The sequence below is a fragment of the Mirounga leonina genome, unplaced genomic scaffold (assembly GCF_011800145.1).
Source record: "Mirounga leonina isolate KUSES-001 unplaced genomic scaffold, KU_Mleo_1.0 Mir_168, whole genome shotgun sequence".
NCBI lineage: Eukaryota > Metazoa > Chordata > Mammalia > Carnivora > Phocidae > Mirounga > Mirounga leonina.
The window spans coordinates 55,149,456-55,167,933 of NW_023270426.1; the positions used below are offsets into that span (position 1 = coordinate 55,149,456).

The window sequence follows — 18,478 nt, forward strand, 5'->3', positions numbered from 1 at the left end:
CACGAGTGCCCTTGTCTGGATCAGGGATTCAGATAAAGACGCAAAGATTAGATTGTGCTGTGCAAACACTTAGTCTCCAGCTGAATGTTTCCATTGAGCTTGGTGGAGGACTGGGCTCTATGACTTCCTAAAGGATCACCCCATCACAATGAGCCAATTAAACAAGGAAGCTTTGTTTTCCTCGTATACATAGAAACAACTAACTATTTTTGTTATGATAACTGTGCTTATCTTCTCATTAGGTGAGTAAAATAGGGACTTCTGAAACATAGCAAGATAACCTACAAGTGGATAATATTGAGAAAAAGTAAATTTGCTAATGCTTATGTAAGTCAGGTGGGGGGAAGGAAGGCTGAGGGGGTAGGTTAAGTCTCTAATACCAGCTTTGCACAGTGGCAGTATCGTAGCCAATGGGTTTATCCGAGGCGCGATTATTGCTAAGTCTCTAATACCAGTAATAAGCCTTGCAGACCAATCCATATAGAAAATTTTGCATTCCCCTATAATAACTCAATGACGCAGGTCTTGGGAATAAAACAGAAGCTTAAGAGAAAAAGAGTTTAGATGTTGATTAATAAGGAAGCTGTCTGAGATGGGTAACACATTTCATTTGGAAGTGAGTTTTATCTTTGTCTTTTGGAACTAATTGCAGAATTTCTTGCTAGAAATATAGAGGTGCTAGTTACGGTGAATTTATATCCTATCTCTTAATTGATAAAATTTAAACAAAAAGGGTAGATAAAGTAGGTTGACTTTTTCTGCCAGATTGCACACAGAGTTAAGAATGAAAGAAGAAACAGGTGAAAGTACAAGCAGCCAAAATAAATCATGTATCTAATTAGTGCAAGTAACTAATTGAAAACAGAACCATGCTAGAACTAATCCAGCACCTTTCTTTGTACATCAGTAAAACAGTATAATAAAAATAGCTTTGGGGAGGATTAATAATTTGAAAATTTAATGGTACACAGTTTTCAAAATACCTGCATTTTGGAAAATCATTTCACAAGGATTGAAAGATGTTTACTTCTAAGTATTAACCCCTGTTAGTTCAGAGAATAATGGTAAATATAGTAAATTCCCATATTAATAGAGATTACTTATGTAGATAAGAATTTTGATTAGCACCCAAATTCAAAAAGTATAATATTTTAGTATTCAACTTCATAAAATACTGTGGAAGCATCATTATAAATTCCTTATTACAATTTAGTTATTGTTTTTAATAGCATTCAAGGCCATTATTGTTGCTATTTCATTAGAAATCAAGGTGTATGAGACTTAAAAAAAAAAAAAAGGATGTGAGGGCGATCTGGCTGCAACAACTATCACCCCATGGATCACCAGGGTTGAACTGGCTGATCTAGCTGGTTAGAGTGGTGTCCCTTCCTCCCTCACGGCTCCATGTGCATCCTTCTCAAAGTTGTGTGCTCTGATGAAGGGGACAACCTTCTGTGATAGAGGAGGACCATTCTTTGGTCAAGGGTAAACTGTAACTGTGCTCCCCTCCTAGAACCTTCAAACAAGCTCTTGAGGTCCTTTTGTAGGAGAATGTAGGGTAGTCAAGCTTCCAAGACTCCAGACACATCCAAATGAGGCACTGTATGGGGCAATCTGCCATTCTTTAAATTAAAATAATAATAATAACAATTTTTAAAAAATTTAAAAAGATGCCTCTGGATTGCAAGTCCTGGGCTGAGTCCAGCTTTAGAGCTTTCACTTGAACTGAATAACACCAAAACACCATATCACAGTGCTGACTGTGAGGTGTATATTTCTTTCTTTTATGCCTTGAAACAGAAATTATAGAATAGTTACATTTGGACTAGAAACCAACACACATAGAAATTATATTTTTATATAAATTATGGTATATTTCAGTCTTTTGAGTAGTCGCAAAAGCAGCATCTTTTGAAATGATTTTTATTGTTGTTTATTTTTCATAGTATAATATAGTTTTATTTGCTAAATATTTCCCCAAACTTGCCTTTAGGGACAACATGTATATAATATATAATTCTAATTTAAATGTTATATAAAGCCATTGGTTTTTATTATTAATATTATTATAATAACAAAACTTATTTAAAAAGCTAGGAACAGATATTTGCTCTTCTTTCTTTACTGTGGTTGTGTTGGATGAGTTTTTTGTTAGGTGAGATTTACAATATCCATGAGCATGAAAATATTTTTACTCCTTTCTCATTTGTTCTCAGAGAAAATAAGAAGCTCTTTTACTTTGCAGTGGCAAGAAAAAGATTAAAAGGACAATAATCAGAAAGGCTGAATCAACAGGAGAACAAAAACAAAATACATTGGACTAATCAATGTGGATACAATAAAAGTTAGTTTCTTTGATAAAATGTTTAGTGAAATCTTCATAGGATGTTTAGGATGGGTGAGACCTATTTGATAAGTCTAACTCAACCCACTTATTTTTCATAAATATAAACCCAAATTTTAATAACTTTCCTAATTTTAACAACTTTCATCTGTTATAACATAGTTTGACTTTTCATGTGAGGTAATATATTTGAAATATATGATTATTTCTGGTAAGGATCTATTATCCAATATGTATAAATAACTCTCACAACTTAATAACAAAAAGACAAACCAATTAAAAAGCAGGCAAATAACTAAAATAGATTTTCTCCAGAGAAGATGTACAAATAGCCAACAAGCAGATGAAAAGATGTCCTACATCATTAGTCATTAGGGAAACGCAATTCAAAACACAAGATACTGAATCATATCAACTATGATGGTTATAATAAAAAATTATATTGCTAATGGGAATACAAAATGATGCTACAACAGCCACTGTGGAAAACAGTTTGATGGTTTGTCAAACAGTCAAACAGAATTACCGTATGACTTCCACAATTCCACCACTAAAATGGCATATCCCCCTAAAAAAATCTAAAATACATTCGCAAGCAAGTACATGAACATGCACGCTCATAGCAAAGTGCTATTCAAAATCGCCAAAAGGTAGAAACAGTCCAAATATCTATCAGTGGGTGAATAGAAAAACAAAATGTGATATATACTCCAATGAAATATTATTTACCCTTAAAAAGAAATGAAGTACTGGGGCACCTGGGTGGCTCAGTCAGTTAAGCAACAGACTCTTGATTTAGGCCCAGGTCATGATCTCATGGTCGTGAGATCAAGCCCCGCATCGGGCTTGCACTGGGTGTGGAGCCTGCTTAAGATTCTCTCTCTCCGTCTCCCTCTGCTCCTCCCTCTCCGTCTCTCCCTCTCTAATAAAAAATAAAGTAAAATAAAATATCTTTAAAAGGAAATGAGGTACTGATACATGCTACAATGTGGATGAACCTCCAAAACATCATCTTAAGTGATAAAAGCCAGGTACAAAATGCCATCTCGTGTATGTTTCCATATATATGAAACATCCAAAAAGATAACTCAATAGAGATAAAATACACATTGATGATTTCAATGGGCTGGGGTGAGTGAGAGAAACTGCTTGATGGCTAAGGAGGTTTGCTTTGGAATGATGGATATATTTTGGAACTAGATAAAGATGATCATTACAAGACACTGGAAATGTGCTAAATGCCACTGAATTGTTCCATATGAAATGGTTAATTTTATGTCATGTAAATTTTATCCCAGTAACTTCAATAAGTAATACTTCCTCTAAATATTTCATCATAGATTCTTTAAGAGTATACCAACCTGGTATACTTGTATATCCAGCTTTATTCTCTGTTTCATTCATTTTATTGATTATAATTAACACAATTTCTAATTATTTAGTTTACCTGCCTGACTGAAGTGATCATTGATGTAAACACACGATGGTGTACTGAGTCTATATTTACAAGAGTTATATACATAAAATGTGTAGAATTACTGACTCTTTAAATGCTGTTAGAATAGCCTTGTGTCCTAGATTGTAATATCAAAGTCTTAAATGCCTTAAATATTAACATTCTGAACGAAGGGGGTCAATTGGGTTATTAACTCTGTCTCTATTCTTACAGTGAATTATTTATAAGACCTTAATACAATTCATCCAGGTATGAGATATAGAGATTTGGGAAAGGGATTAATGAAGAATGTTTCCCATGCCTTCTCTCACTTCCCCCAATCCAAGTAGGTGATCTCCTGGCTTCAGAGATATGTTGTGATGTTAGTTCTGAATAAAAACTGGGACTGGAGACTTCAACAGAGTACTCTGAAATTATTTAGTATATAAAAGTAAATATTATGACCTAGCAGGATTTTTTTTTAATTTGATTTTCAGATATCAAAGAAACAGCAACAAACAATGGAGGGCAAAGCCTATTCCTAGCAATTTACCTATCTTCTTTTTTATCTGTGTACTTTCCTAGGATAACCTCATCCATAACCATTCCCCCTTTACATGTGGGTGTTCAAGTATCTCACAACTTGTTTTACAACTTTTATTTCCATGTTGATCTCAGTACTCATACATACAACTGTCATCTAGACAAATTTGATCAATGTAGCATAGATTCTTCTTAGTATATCTGAAAAATTAATTTATTATAGTTCAGTCCTGGCTTTATCTATATATGATGATTGAATATTCCTGTCCCCCCCCAAATTCATATGTTGAGATCGTAACCCCTAATGTGATAGTATTAGGAGTTGGAGCCTTTGGGAGGTGATTAGGTCATGAGGTAAGGCCCTCATGAATGGAATTAGTGTACTAAAAAAAAAAAAAAAAAAAAAAGTCTCCAGAGTTCTCTAGCCCCTTTTACCATGTGAGAGACAGGCAGCAAGAAGATGACTATCTATGAGCCAGGAAGCACACTGAGTCTGCTGAATCTGGATTTCCTAGCCTCTAAACCTATGAGAAATCAATCTTGATTGTTTAAGCCACCCATTCTGTGGTATTTTTGTTATAGCAGCCTGAACAAACTAAAACAGATTACGAGGATTTAGTGCCAAGTGTTGTGTTATGTGTTAGGGATACAGCAGTCGACAAGATAGATATGACCTTGAATCACAGACATCACAATACAGATACTGTTTCATGGCAATTTGGATGATTTCCAATTGATTATATCATCTTGAAGGCTTTGTATATTTAGTAACTAACACAGAATAGTTCCTTAATAAATTTATCTAAATAAAATTTTTATGTTTTAAAAAAGAAATTAAGGATGATTTAAATATTTCAATGTAAATGAGACTAACTGATTGTCTAAACATTTTTTATTTGCCTACTTTGATTGCCTTTGTGAAGTTCTGGAGGTCCCCAAACCATTCTCACTTCTCCTACCAACAGCAAGTTTGGGAATTCCAAGACCATAGTCAAGATTAATTATCTACTAGAAGTACTCACAGAACTCAGAAAAGCCATTATACTCATGGTTATGATTGATTACAACAAAAGGATAAGTTAACTTCAGAGAGAAAAGATGCACATAGGGCAGTCCTAGAGACACCAGGACCTTGGAGCTTCCAAGTTGTCTTCTCCCAGTGGCACTGTGCATACAGCACCTGTTTTCCTATCAGTGATGTGTAATAATACACACAGAGTATTGACAATCAAAGAGATTCACTTGACCCTTGGTGTCCAGCATTTTATTGGAACTGGGACACATAGACATGGTTGACTCCTTCTGTAGCTGAACTCAGACTCCATTCCCTCCCAGAGGTTGAGCTGATACCATGTGGCCAAAGGCTGCCCACCATAAATCACATTGTTAGTACAGACTATCTGGAATGGACCAAATCCTCCAGGTAAACAAGGATTCTTTTATCGGGTAGGACATCCCAAGAGCTTAGTGGTTGGTTACCTCTCAGGAGCTGAAGCCGATGCTCAAATCTCTTTGGGGCAGGTTATACATTCTTAGTGTATTTATGCAGAAAAAGCATCAATGACACCATTCATTGATTTATATTCCTCTGGTAACTGATTGCTTACAAAAGTATTGCAAATTAAGCTACTACAGAAACCTTTGGACAACTTACATTAAAGATTAACACACAATACATTAATTAGAAGACAGAGTAAATAAATATATATGTGTGTGTATATAATTAAATGTTATATATTTACAACAAACTGTATAAAATTAAAATCTTCATTTCTCAGTTTAGAAAATAAATTGTTGGTAGAGAGATACATAGAAATTTGAATGTCAGGGGAACTTTTTTACCTCTCTAGACATTTTTATTAGTAAGTAGTAAATGAAAGTTGAAAAAAAATCTAGTTTCCTGCTTGTCTGCCTGCCGTAGAGCAGGACCTCTTATAATCGTAGCATTTTGCACACAGTAATTCAACTTAGATTTTATTGGAGAAGGAATGTTAAAAACCTTGTCTAACTTGTGTGTATTGGTGAATTAGAAAATGAAGAAATGTAGTTACAACTTCACAGTCCATTGCTCAATTGTTCTAGGACTATGGAATAGAAAAAAAAATCGACTTCTAGAAAATTTTTCAAAAGTAAGGATGATTAAAAGCAAACTTGGAGATCTTTATTTTCAAAACAGTCTGATAAATCCTGATGCTGTGCTATTTGTTATAGATTTCAATTTTCACACCTACTATGACTCTCTTAATGTAGGTAAAAACAATATTACCTTTCAATCCCATGGGAAGTATAAAAATAAAATAAAGGATGGAACCAAACTGATGCAAATAAAACACTTTGGTCTTTAAAATTCTCCAAATAGAAAAAAAATAATTTAAAATACATTTTCATTGTCAAAGTCTCTTTTATAACATAATCTAAATAGTCTTAAAAGTTTGGTATTTTTATTTATAAAAATCAACTCATTGGGGTGCCTGGCTGGTTCAGTCGGTTAAGCATCTTCCTTCAGCTCAGGTCATGATCCCAGAGTCCTGGGATCAAGCCCTGCATCAGGCTCCCTGCTCCTCAGAGAATGCTTCTCCCTCTCCCTCTACCTGCCGCGCCCCCTGCTTGTGCACACTCTCTCTCTAATACATAAATAAAACCTTAAAAAAAAAAAATCAATTCATTGATGAGTACATCAGAAATATCTATCAGTCCAGAATGGAGATGCTGTGTATATAGAACAGAAGAGGGAAGGGGGGATGGGAAGGAGAGAGAGAGAGAGAATTGTCTGATAGTCTGTCCCTGGTCATTATATATATCAGTAATATTGAGAAGTGATATTCTCTAAGAACAATGTTAATCCTTAAACAAAAGAAAATCATCAAGTTTTTTAAACAGTCATAACTCTGACAAATATGACAATATAAAACATACAACAAGGGTGCCTGGGTGGCTCAGTTGGTTAAGCGACTGCCTTCGGCTCAGGTCATGATCCTGGAGTCCCGGGATCGAGTCCCGCACCGGGCTCCCTGCTCAGCAGGGAGTCTGCTTCTCCCTCTGACCCTCCCCCCTCTTATGTGCTCTCTCTCTCCTCTCATCCTCTCTCTCAAATAAATAAATATATAAAATCTTAAAAAAAAAATAAAACATAAAACAAATACTTCTAATTTTTTTCTTCCTTGAGCAAATAATTAGTAAAGAAGTTAAATAAACAACAACAACAAAAAAAGCCACCTTTTCGGGATGCCTGGGTGGCTCAGTCAGTTAAGCTGCTGCCTTTGGCCCAGGTCATGATCCCAGGGTCCTGGGATCGAGTCCCACATCGGGCTCCTTGCTCAGCGGGGAGTCTGCTTCTCCCTCTCTCTCCCTCTGCTTGTGCTCTCTCTGTCAAATAAATAAAATCTTTAAAAAAAAAAAAAAACACCTTTTCTATGAAGTTACTGAAATTTAGCCAAATTACTTTACAAGGCCTAGAACTTTTTTCTAGTCTTAAAAAGCGTCAGTTTTAGGGACACCAGGGTGGCTCAGTAGATTAAGCCTCTGCCTTTGCCTCAGGTCATGATCCCAGGGTCCTGGGATCAAGTCCCACATCAGGCTCCCTGCTTGGTGGGGAGCCTGCTTCTCCCTCTGCCTGCCTCTCCCCCTGCTTGTGTTCTTTCTATCTCTCTGGCAAATAAATAAATAAAATCTTAAAAAAAAAAACATCAATTTTAAATAAAACAACTTTATTTTTAATTTATTATTTTAAGAAGGAAGGGAAGAAATTAAGCCAACACTTTTGAAATAAATTAAGCCCACTATGAGTACAAATTAACTTCAAAAAAATTAAAAAGTAATACTCAACTTACATGTCATTTCATTGTGAGGAAAAGAAAATATACTTTCATAAAGTATTTAGACACTTTAGTATTTATGGTGAGGTATACTTTGGACTTCAGCAAGGTTAATATCAACAGCAATACTGAAATAATTTTCAAAGTTCTGAATATAGCCTTTAGCACATAATTAAAATGGAGACACTTCATAAGTAGGATGTACAGGGACCAGTCAACTATTGGCAGCCAAAAAACAGGGGGCTAATTTCATTTCTTTGAAATAAAAGTAACTATATTAATAAAATCTGTACAATATCAGTTCAGAAGTTTTACAAATGGGTAAAAATGAGGAAAGAAAATATGGGACATACAAAGATTACAACTAGCAGTCATATAGAATGGAAAACTAATATTCATTTAAAGCTTTTGATTCTAGAAGGCACTTTAACATATACCATCTCCTTTGTTTTCCACAGCAAACTGATTCAGTTCTACCAAAATACATTAGGTAAGAAAATGTTTTCAATATCCACATTTTACTGCTGTTTATACTGAGGATCAGAGATTAAATAATTAGCTCAGAGTCATCCAACCAGGTAAGCAGTGTACCAGGGCTTAAATACAAATTTCTCTCAAAACCCATCTTTTTCTATCAAACAAAACTGCCTTTATCATACTTTATGATCACCAAATCAATACCACTCATCAAAAGAGAAAATTTAGACTAGTCTGTGTTAGCTGTTACTAGTCTCCAGCTCTGTAATGCCTTGGACAAGGCAAATATTTCCTCCAACACTATGCAATTTATTCCAAGATATTTATCATGACAAATAAACCAAAGGAAAACTGAGTTGAAAAATGAAAATTTAAATTACAAATGTTCTGTGCATTAGAGCTTCTGACATGTGGTTATAGAAAATTTTTAAATAAATTACATAGAAAAAATGAAACAGAAGTTTTCCTTTATCTTTTAAATTTAAATAAAGATTTCTTAAATTCCTTTTATTTTCTCCTTGTCATCATGAGAAACAGAATATATTTTATTTTATTTTATTATGTTAGTCACCATACATCATTAGTTTTTGATGTAGTGATCCACGATTCATTGTTTTCTTATAACACCCAGTGCTCCATGCAGTACATGCCCTCCTTAATACCCATAACCAGGCTAACCCATCCCCGCCCCAAAACCCTCAGTTTGTTTCTCGGAGTCCATAGTCTCTCATGGTTCATCTCTTCCTCCAGTTTCCCCCCCTTCATTTTCCCCTTCCTTCTCCTAATGTCCTCCATGCTATTCCTTATATTCCACAAATAAGTGAAACCATATGATAATTGACTTTCTCTGCTTGACTTATTTCACTTAGCATAATGCCCTTCAACAGATGAATGGATAAAGAAGATGTGGTCCATATATACAATGGAATATTACTCAGCCATCAGAAAGGAGGAATACCCAACTTTTACATCAACAGAATATATTTTAAAATAATGCTAAGGAGCATCTCTACCTTTTCATGATAACTAAAAGTAGTGTTGTATGGAACCTGGATTGGATTGCCCAACAGAAGAACCAAGTGGCACTTGGAGATCTTGGAGGATAGGAGGTTTATTTAACGCCAGCGGGCTCAGAGGAGAATGATCTCCAAAGGTCTGAGCCCGAGCACAAACAAAGGGGGTAATTTATACACTTCTACTTCTGCATACTTGGCACTTCTAACGCGCGTGGGAAGCGGGGCAGGGAGAAGAACTTGGAAGAGCCCCGGGGCAGGGACTGGGACTCCCTTGCTGGCTCAGTCAGCCATCTTAGGACACAGATTTTTCCTCTTCAGTGTGAATTCTATCTTCCTATATGACAAAACAAACTTAATCATTAATAATTTTACAAGAAGCTGCCATGTACCAGAAAATTCTCCTATTAGAATTAATCATAACACTTGAAGAGATATTCAGGATATTATTCATTAGACAATTCAATTTTCCTAGATTCTAACAGTTCATTTTAATTTAATATGAATGACAGTTTCTTAACTTGCTTGGTCAGCAAAAGAATGTTGTACAACCAGGTAGCAGTGTAGGTACAGATATGACACTGTGTTAGGCATTCATTTTTACTGACACCATAAGCCTTTCAGATATTTAACCAACAACCTCTTCAGTGGATATAGAAAAAAATATAGTTAATACAGTTGGAATTTGCTAATGTTCAATTAATCATCACTTGGAGTAGAACAAGCAAAATAACACTGGTCTGAGCATTGAAAGAATATAATCTGGGGGCGCCTGGGTGGCTCAGTTGGTTGGGCAACTGCCTTTGGCTCAGGTCATGATCCTGGAGTCCCGGGATCAAGTCCCGCATCGGGCTCCCTGCTCAGCGAGGAGCCTGCTTCTCCCTCTGACCCTCCCCCCCTCTCATGTACTCTCTCTCATTCTCACTCTCTCAAATAAATAAATAAATCTTAAATATATATATATATAATCTGATAAAAAGGTGTCTTAATCTTAGAAAAATTAGAAAAAAAAGTCTTTAAAAATCCTTAAAAACATACATTCTTATTATTTTTTGGTAGTTTAATTTCTCACACAGCCATGACTTATAAATTGCTAACCTAATTGATTTGTAAAGTGAAACATGGATAATTGATGTGTTGTTAAGGATGATGGTCAAATGATTGAAATAGTTCAAAGTGAAATTCTTAATCTTTCTATTTATGTTTTGAGACTTGATTCCCTGTCTAATGTCATCACATGTCGTTGCACTCTAGTAAATGGAATTGGGAAGCTGAATAATCATTCAGATATTCAATTATTGTAGAGAGTGATGCCTAAATAGTTTATTGGTCTGATCCTTATTTATTTTCAATTCAAATTATTAAAGTTATGTGTAGAATTTTCCCTATTTAGATAATACAGTTTGGGCTTATTACAATAACCAGTATTACCGTACTGAAGATAATAAACTAAGACCTCAAAGAGACAAGGATTTTGTGTCTTTATGCAGGGATGAGGAATCATATAGAAGCTTCTTTATGCTGAAGTTCTATTAAAAAGTGTTTGATACTTTTAGTATCTCAAGGAAATTAGAAAAATACACCCTAATCCTGCATTTTTAAAATTTAACATTTACTGAACTATTAGTTTACAAAGAAATATCCTGTCCCATAAAACAGTGTAAGTATTGTACCTGTCCCTTGATAGTAAATCTAGCAGAAAATGTAATACAAGGTCAGTGACAAGGGGTTCCAGAAATTTAAACTTTAAGGGATGAGTTCTGCATGGCAGATGTGGTAGATCGTTTGTCAGACGGCCACAATTATTTCTTTACCTCTATCCATGTCTCTTTACAATGTGATTTTGCAGCTTCCTCCATTAACAAGTACAGTTTATTTTTCTATCCAAATATGTACTAGCTTAGTGATTACTTTGGCCAATACAATGTGACAGAAGTGATGTTGTGCCAGTTTGAGACCAGGCTTTGCATGCTTCCACTTTCTCTGTAAGGACCTGGCCATACAACCATTGCGCAAGACTAGTCTAGCCTTCTGAAAAATAAGATAACATGGGAGAGAAACAAAACAGCCAGTACCAGGCTGACTCCCAGAGCAGAGCCATTTAGCTGACTGTCAGTGATGCATGAGGGAGCATGAGGGAGCCCAGGCATGACCAAAGGAACCACACAGTTGGAACATAGACTCACAGTAATCATAAATGCTCACTGTCTTAAGCCATTACGTTTGAGGTGGATTGTTAGGAAACAACAGCAAACTAATATAGCAGATCAATAAAATCTTCTTAAAGGTGGCAAAATGTATGCTAAAAATTGAAAGTGTGATGCACAGAGATGAAGAAGATGTGCTAGAAGGAGGACTTGGTTTTTCACTAATGCTATAGAGTAGATATCCTGAAAAAATAAGATTTCATATTTTTAAATTTCTGCTAATATTTTACACAGATTTTTTTTAAAGATTTTATTTATTTATTTGAGAGAGAGAGAGAGCACGAGCAGGGGGGAAGGGAGAAGCAGACTCCTTGCTGAGCAGAGAGCCCAAAGTGGGGCTTGATCCCAGGACTCTGAGCTGATGGCAGTCACTTAACTGACCAAGCCACCCAGGCGCCCTCATCAATTTTTTTAAAATAATGTTTTATATACTTACTTTGAGAAGATAGTATAGAGAGTTCCCATACACTCTGCATCCAACTTCCCCTTTTTAAAATCTTGTCAGTATGGTATATTTATTATAAGTAATTAATACTGATATGTTATTATTAACTATGGTCCATACTTGATTCAAATTTCCTTAGCTTAGCCTAACAGCCTTTTGCTGTTTTTCTATCACACCTAGGATATCACATTACATTCAGTCATCTGGTCTTCACAGATTTCTCTTGGTTGGGATGGCTCAAACTTCCTTGTTTCAGATGACTTTGATTTTCTTGAGGTCAGGTATTTTGTAGAGTGCCTACCTACTAGAATTTTTCTGATTTTTTTTCATGGTGTACTGGAGTTATAGGTTTGGAGAGGAATACCACAGAGATAAAGTGCCATTTTTATCACATCATATGCAGTGTATGACTATAATACCAGGGTATCAACATAATTTTTCATTGTTGATGTTGACTTTGATCACCTGGATTAGGTGATGTTTGTCAAGGTTTTCCACTGTAAAGTAACTCTTCTCTTTTTATCTTTACTCATTAGAGGTAGTCACTATGCACAGCCCACACTGAAGGAGTAGGAAATTATGCTCCCCCTCCTTTAGAACACATAATTATGTGCATTTTTTTTTGTATGGGAAATTTGCCACTTCTCCAGTTTCTCTCTTTCTTTCTTTCTTTCTTTCTTTCTTTCTTCCTTTCTTTTTTTTTTTTTACTTAGTCATTTGTTTATATCACCATGGACTCGTGGATATTATTTGGTACTTTGGGTTATAATCCAATACTACATTATTTATTTTGTTGCTCATATTTTTCTCACTTTGGCCATTAAGGAATATGACCAAATTATGCATAATATCCCCTGCCCCTCCCAGTCCTCTATAACAGGTATCAATTTGAGTTGTTAACAATCTTGGTCCAGGGGCGCCTGGGTGGCTCAGTTGGTTAAGCGACTGCCTTCGGCTTGGGTCATGATCCTGGAGTCCCGGGATGGAGTCCCGCATCTGGCTCTCTGCTCGGCAGGGAGACTGCTTCTCCCTCTGACCCTCCCCCCTCTCATGTGCTCTCTCTCTCTCTCTCTCTCTCTCATTCTCTCTGTCTCAAATAAATAAATAAAATCTTAAAAACAACAACAACAACAACAATCTTGGTCCATTTAAACCTCCTGAAAAGAATAAGCCTTGTTTCATATAATTCAGAGGCTTTTAAATTTCATTGTCACAATCTGCTATCATTAAGAGCATTCTTTTAATTAGGCCCGTCGTTTTAAATAACATCCAAAAATCAATGACCCATATTTAGAAAGCCATATTTGGTTTGTGTGGTTTTCTTTTCTTTTTTAAAATATATGCCATTAGTCAATCAGAGAAAGACATGTATCATATGATCTCACTGATATGAGGAATTCTTAAGCTCAGGAAACAAACTGAGGGATGCTGGAGTGGTGGGGGGTGGGAGGGATGGGGTAGCTGGGTGATAGACATTGGAGAGGGTATGTGCTATAGTGAGTGCTGTGAACTGTGTAAGATTGTTGAATCACAGACCTGTACCTCTGAAACAAATAATACATTATATGTTTAAAAAAAAAAAAGAAGAAGATAGCAGGAAGGCAAAAATGAAGGGGGGGAAATCGGAGGGGGAGACGAACCATGAGAGACCATGGACTCTGAGAAACAACCTGAGGGTTCTAGAGGGGAGAGGGGTGGGGGGATGGGTTGGCCTGGTGATGGGCATTAAAGAGGGCATGTACTGAAAGGAGCACTGGGTGTTATTAGCAAACAATGAATCATGGAACACTACATCAAAAACTAATGATGTAATGTATGGTGATTAACATAACATAATAAAAAAATAAAATAAAATATAGACAGATTGAGATATTTAAATTCAGAGAAATCCACTCTTTTTAAATTACAAATCAGTGAGTTTAAACAAATGCATGCAGTATCATAACCACCACTGTAATCAAGAGGCAGAATATTTCTGAAACCTCAAAAAGTTTCTTGATGCTCTTTGTAGGTAATTTTCTCTCTCCAAACCCAGGCCCTGGGAACCAGTTATGGGAAGTCTTTTTTCTATGGTTTTGTCCTTAATAGAAAGTTAATTAAATGATATTACAGTTTTAGCCTTTTCTACCTGTTTTACTCAAATTTCCTACTGTTTTTGAGATTCATCCACATGGTTACATTTTGCAGTAGTATGTTCTTTCTGTTGTTGAGAAGTATCCCAATGGATGGATGCAGCCCAGTTTGTACACTGAATCACCCAGTTAATGGATATTTGAATTTTCTGCAGTTTCAATAATTATGAATAAATCCTCCATATATATCAATGTAGAGGTGCTTTGGGGGACATCTGTTTCACTTCTTTGGGAGTATGGTTGTTTACTATATTATATGTTTACCCTTATAAAAAACGGGGTCTTGGGAATTTTTATATTGGAATAGTTAGACAAAACTTTTCTCACATGCCACCTTCAACACCATCTACTACTGACATACTTACCATTCTTCTTTTTTTATCTTTTAGACTCAAGGTGAAAACTGGCCACCAGTGAATAGACAGATGCCTAAAAATATATTTAGGTTATTTGCTATAAATTTCTTTAGTTCATTAACTATACCTCAAAAGGCTATGTTCACATGCTTAGTATAGGCAGGAAATGATCTATTCAGAATAAACATAATTGGATACAGAAAATAAAAATTTAATTCATCTGGTGACTTGTTATTTCATATAAGCAGATAATTTTACACATATATTTATTTAATTCTTATTTGAAATTTCAAGTCTATAACTTTTTTATCTTTTTTTTCTAAGAAGAGATGGTAGACTGCTTTCCCTCCTGGGATAGCAGTATTTCAACAGGAACGATTTTTACTTCTTGCATGGGTAAATATGCCAGGGAAATCAAACTAAATAGGAAATTATCTAGAACACAAAAATTTCCTTGTCATTCCATTACTTGCATAAAGAAATAACTCTGGAGAATATAATACATATAAATACTGTGTGATTAATTTTGATATAGTAAGAGACTCTATTTTACCATAAAATCAAAGAGAAAAGCTAAATATTAACACAAAGATATCATGGAACTAAAAGAGGACCTCTAGTACAATTATTCTTTAATATTTTCACGCTGACATACCAGAATTATCTTCCCCAAATACTAGATGCCTCTAAATAATTACACTTAAGCCATTCAATTAAAAATCCAGAATAAAATGTCAATTCTTGGTAATGCTATGAGCTATTCCACTCTACTTTCCTGACAAACGATCCATCACTACTTGCATATATCTTACAGTCTAGGCACGGTTTGATTTATGATTTCTGAACGAGCCATACTATTTTTCTGTTTTATCAGTATGGAATGACCTTAGTTTTATTCCCACTTTATATCCACACCAACACATTAAAGAAAAACTTGAACGTTGGCAGCTTTTTATTCTTTCTCATACCTATATCTTGCTTTTTTCCATTGCAGCCCCATAAACTGTAGCTTATAATTTCAGGGTGTATTTCACTGACATCTAGTGAAATTAGCTGTTTAAACATGGTCCTTTATCTCTCCAACTGGAATATAATATAGTTGAAGGCCACTCCTTGAAGGGATGAATGCTATGCAATGGGATCTACTAAAGAGTGAACACAGAAGTAATTATCTTTTCATTTAATAAGCACATGGAATGAGGGAGATGCCCTGGTAGACACTGGTAATTCAATGCTATTTTGATGTAGTTCTGACTTTAGTATGCACACACATTGCATTGTCAAACAGACACAATTTACACTAGAATATAATACACTTAATAATAGGGAAATGCACAATGTTGAACAGTTTAAAACTTCTCAGGATAGATAGCTGAGTCAGGTCATGCAAAGGAGTAAAAATATGACAGATGAATGAGGAAGAGAATGTTAATTTCTATCTGATTATAAAAGCCTGACTCATTTTTCATTGGTGGGATATGAGTTGAATAAGTAAGATGACAGGGGCAGAGCAATCTAGTTACTTCCTGAAATGCAGTCATACAAGATATAAATCCTTCCTCAACAAGCCTGTTCTATATCACCTCAGCCTTCTTATAGCTAGAAAATAAATTAAGTTTTATTACCAAAGAAGGACATGCAAGTTAAGAATACTAAGGTATACCACTTATGTTCACCATAATTAAAAAGTCTAATGTTACTAAGTATAGGCAAAAAATTTGAACAGGGATAATTCTTATTCATTGAAAATGACAGTTCTGGTACAAACTCTTTAAAAAATAATTTGGAATTATCCTGTAAAAGTGAACATTTATAAACTTCTTACACAGTCATTTTACTCTTCAGTATATGGCTTAGAATAATTGTTCTATATGCACCAAGATACATGTGCAAAATATATTTGCCTGTACATTTCTTAATAGCAAAAAAAAAAAAAAATAGAAACAACACATTTTCATTGACTTGAAATGGATAAGTGAATAATCATGTTTGCACACAATGAAATATTTGAGGCAGTGAAAATGAATGCATAATCTCCTACAATAGTAACATGGATGAGTTTTAGAAATGCAATGCTGAATGAAAGGAATAATAACAGAACATTACATACAGTATGATAATGTGATCACATTTTTAAAGCTCAAAACTAGGAAACACTAAATGATATATTCCTTAGGAATACCAGATATATGAGCATTGTTTTTAGTGCAAGTGAATAACAGAAGCAAAATTCCAGGTATTGGTTTATCTCCTTAGGAAGCCAGGTACGGTAGTGGAAATGAGGTCTCATTTCAAGAACACTAAAGGTGTTCTGTTTTATTATTATTGTTTTTATTCTGCTTCATATTTCATATGTCTATTCATAATTTATTTTAAATGTTTTAAATACTACAAATGTTTTAAAGTGAATATCTAAAAGGGTAGCTTCTTAATAGACATTTGACATTTGTGTGAATCAGACATCAAAAATAAAAATCCAAAGGCATTGTTCAATAGGAAATTGAATTATAAAGCAAATAAAACTTAATATTTATTTTTGCATATGTCTTTGGAATAGAACTATGCCTTGAATTTTTTGCATTTTTACTGAAATTAAGTTACAAACTTTTAACAAATAAAAAATAACAAATATAAATACTACAAAAATGACAACACAGGGAAAGATATTATTTATATGCAGTAAAAATAAACAGAGTGATAACACAAAACACACACTCACTAAGGAATGTCTACCTGTTGCAACTACAATGGTAGGTCTGAAGAATATTTCTTCAGTGGCTCCAGAAATTTTATGCTCATTCTTATGCCCCCATACAATGCCATGACACATACAGTCATACACACATAGCCACAACCACACCCCACCCTCCCCACATACATAGTAATCACTGGATGGAAACAGTTGCACCATGACTCAGCTTTTATTGGCCAGCAGTGTCATGCTTTTTTGGAACCAACAAGTATGTGGGAGAGACCATAAATAATGTTATTACATGAAAATAATACATTATTCTGAATTTGAAAATAAAATTATTATATAGAAATGCAGAAATGAAACCCAGATATGAAATAACTCAAAGTCACACAATTAATTAAGGAACAGAATGGAAATTTGAGCCAGTTTCATGTAAGATTTTTTTTTTTTTTTTTTTTTTTTTAATTAAAGTTACTAGTCTGGTCTATTTTCTTAGAATAGTAATTCTCAATGTGTCACCCCCAAACAGTCTCAGCATCACCTGGCAACTAGAGGGAAATGCAAATCCTTAGGTCCCACCCCAAACTCCTGAAATACAAACTCTGAAAGGGAAGTCCAGGAATCTGTTCTCAATAAGCCCTTCAGGTGATTCTGATCTATACTGAAGTAGTATAAGAATCAGGGAAATCCAAATCAAAACCTCAATGAGATACCACCTCACACCAGTCAGAATGGCTAAAATTAACAAGTCAGGAAATGACAGATGTTGGCGGGGATGCGGAGAAAGGGGAACCCTCCTACACTGTTGGTGGGAATGCAAGCTGGTGCAGCCACTCTGGAAAACTGTATGGAGGTTCCTCAAAAAGTTGAAAATAGAGCTACCCTATGACCCAGCAATTGCACTACTGGGTATTTACCCGAAAGATACAAAAGTAGGGATCCGAAAGTGTACGTGCACCCTGATGTTTATAGCAGCAATGTCCACAATAGCCAAACTGTGGAAAGAGCCAAGATGT

At 35.0% G+C, this 18,478-nt stretch overlaps 1 pseudogene; it reads left to right on the forward strand.

Moving 5' to 3' along the window:
- Positions 1-381: 381 nt before the first annotated feature.
- LOC118017264 lies at positions 382-531 on the forward strand (annotated as a pseudogene).
- The last annotated feature ends 17,947 nt before the right edge of the window (positions 532-18,478 follow it).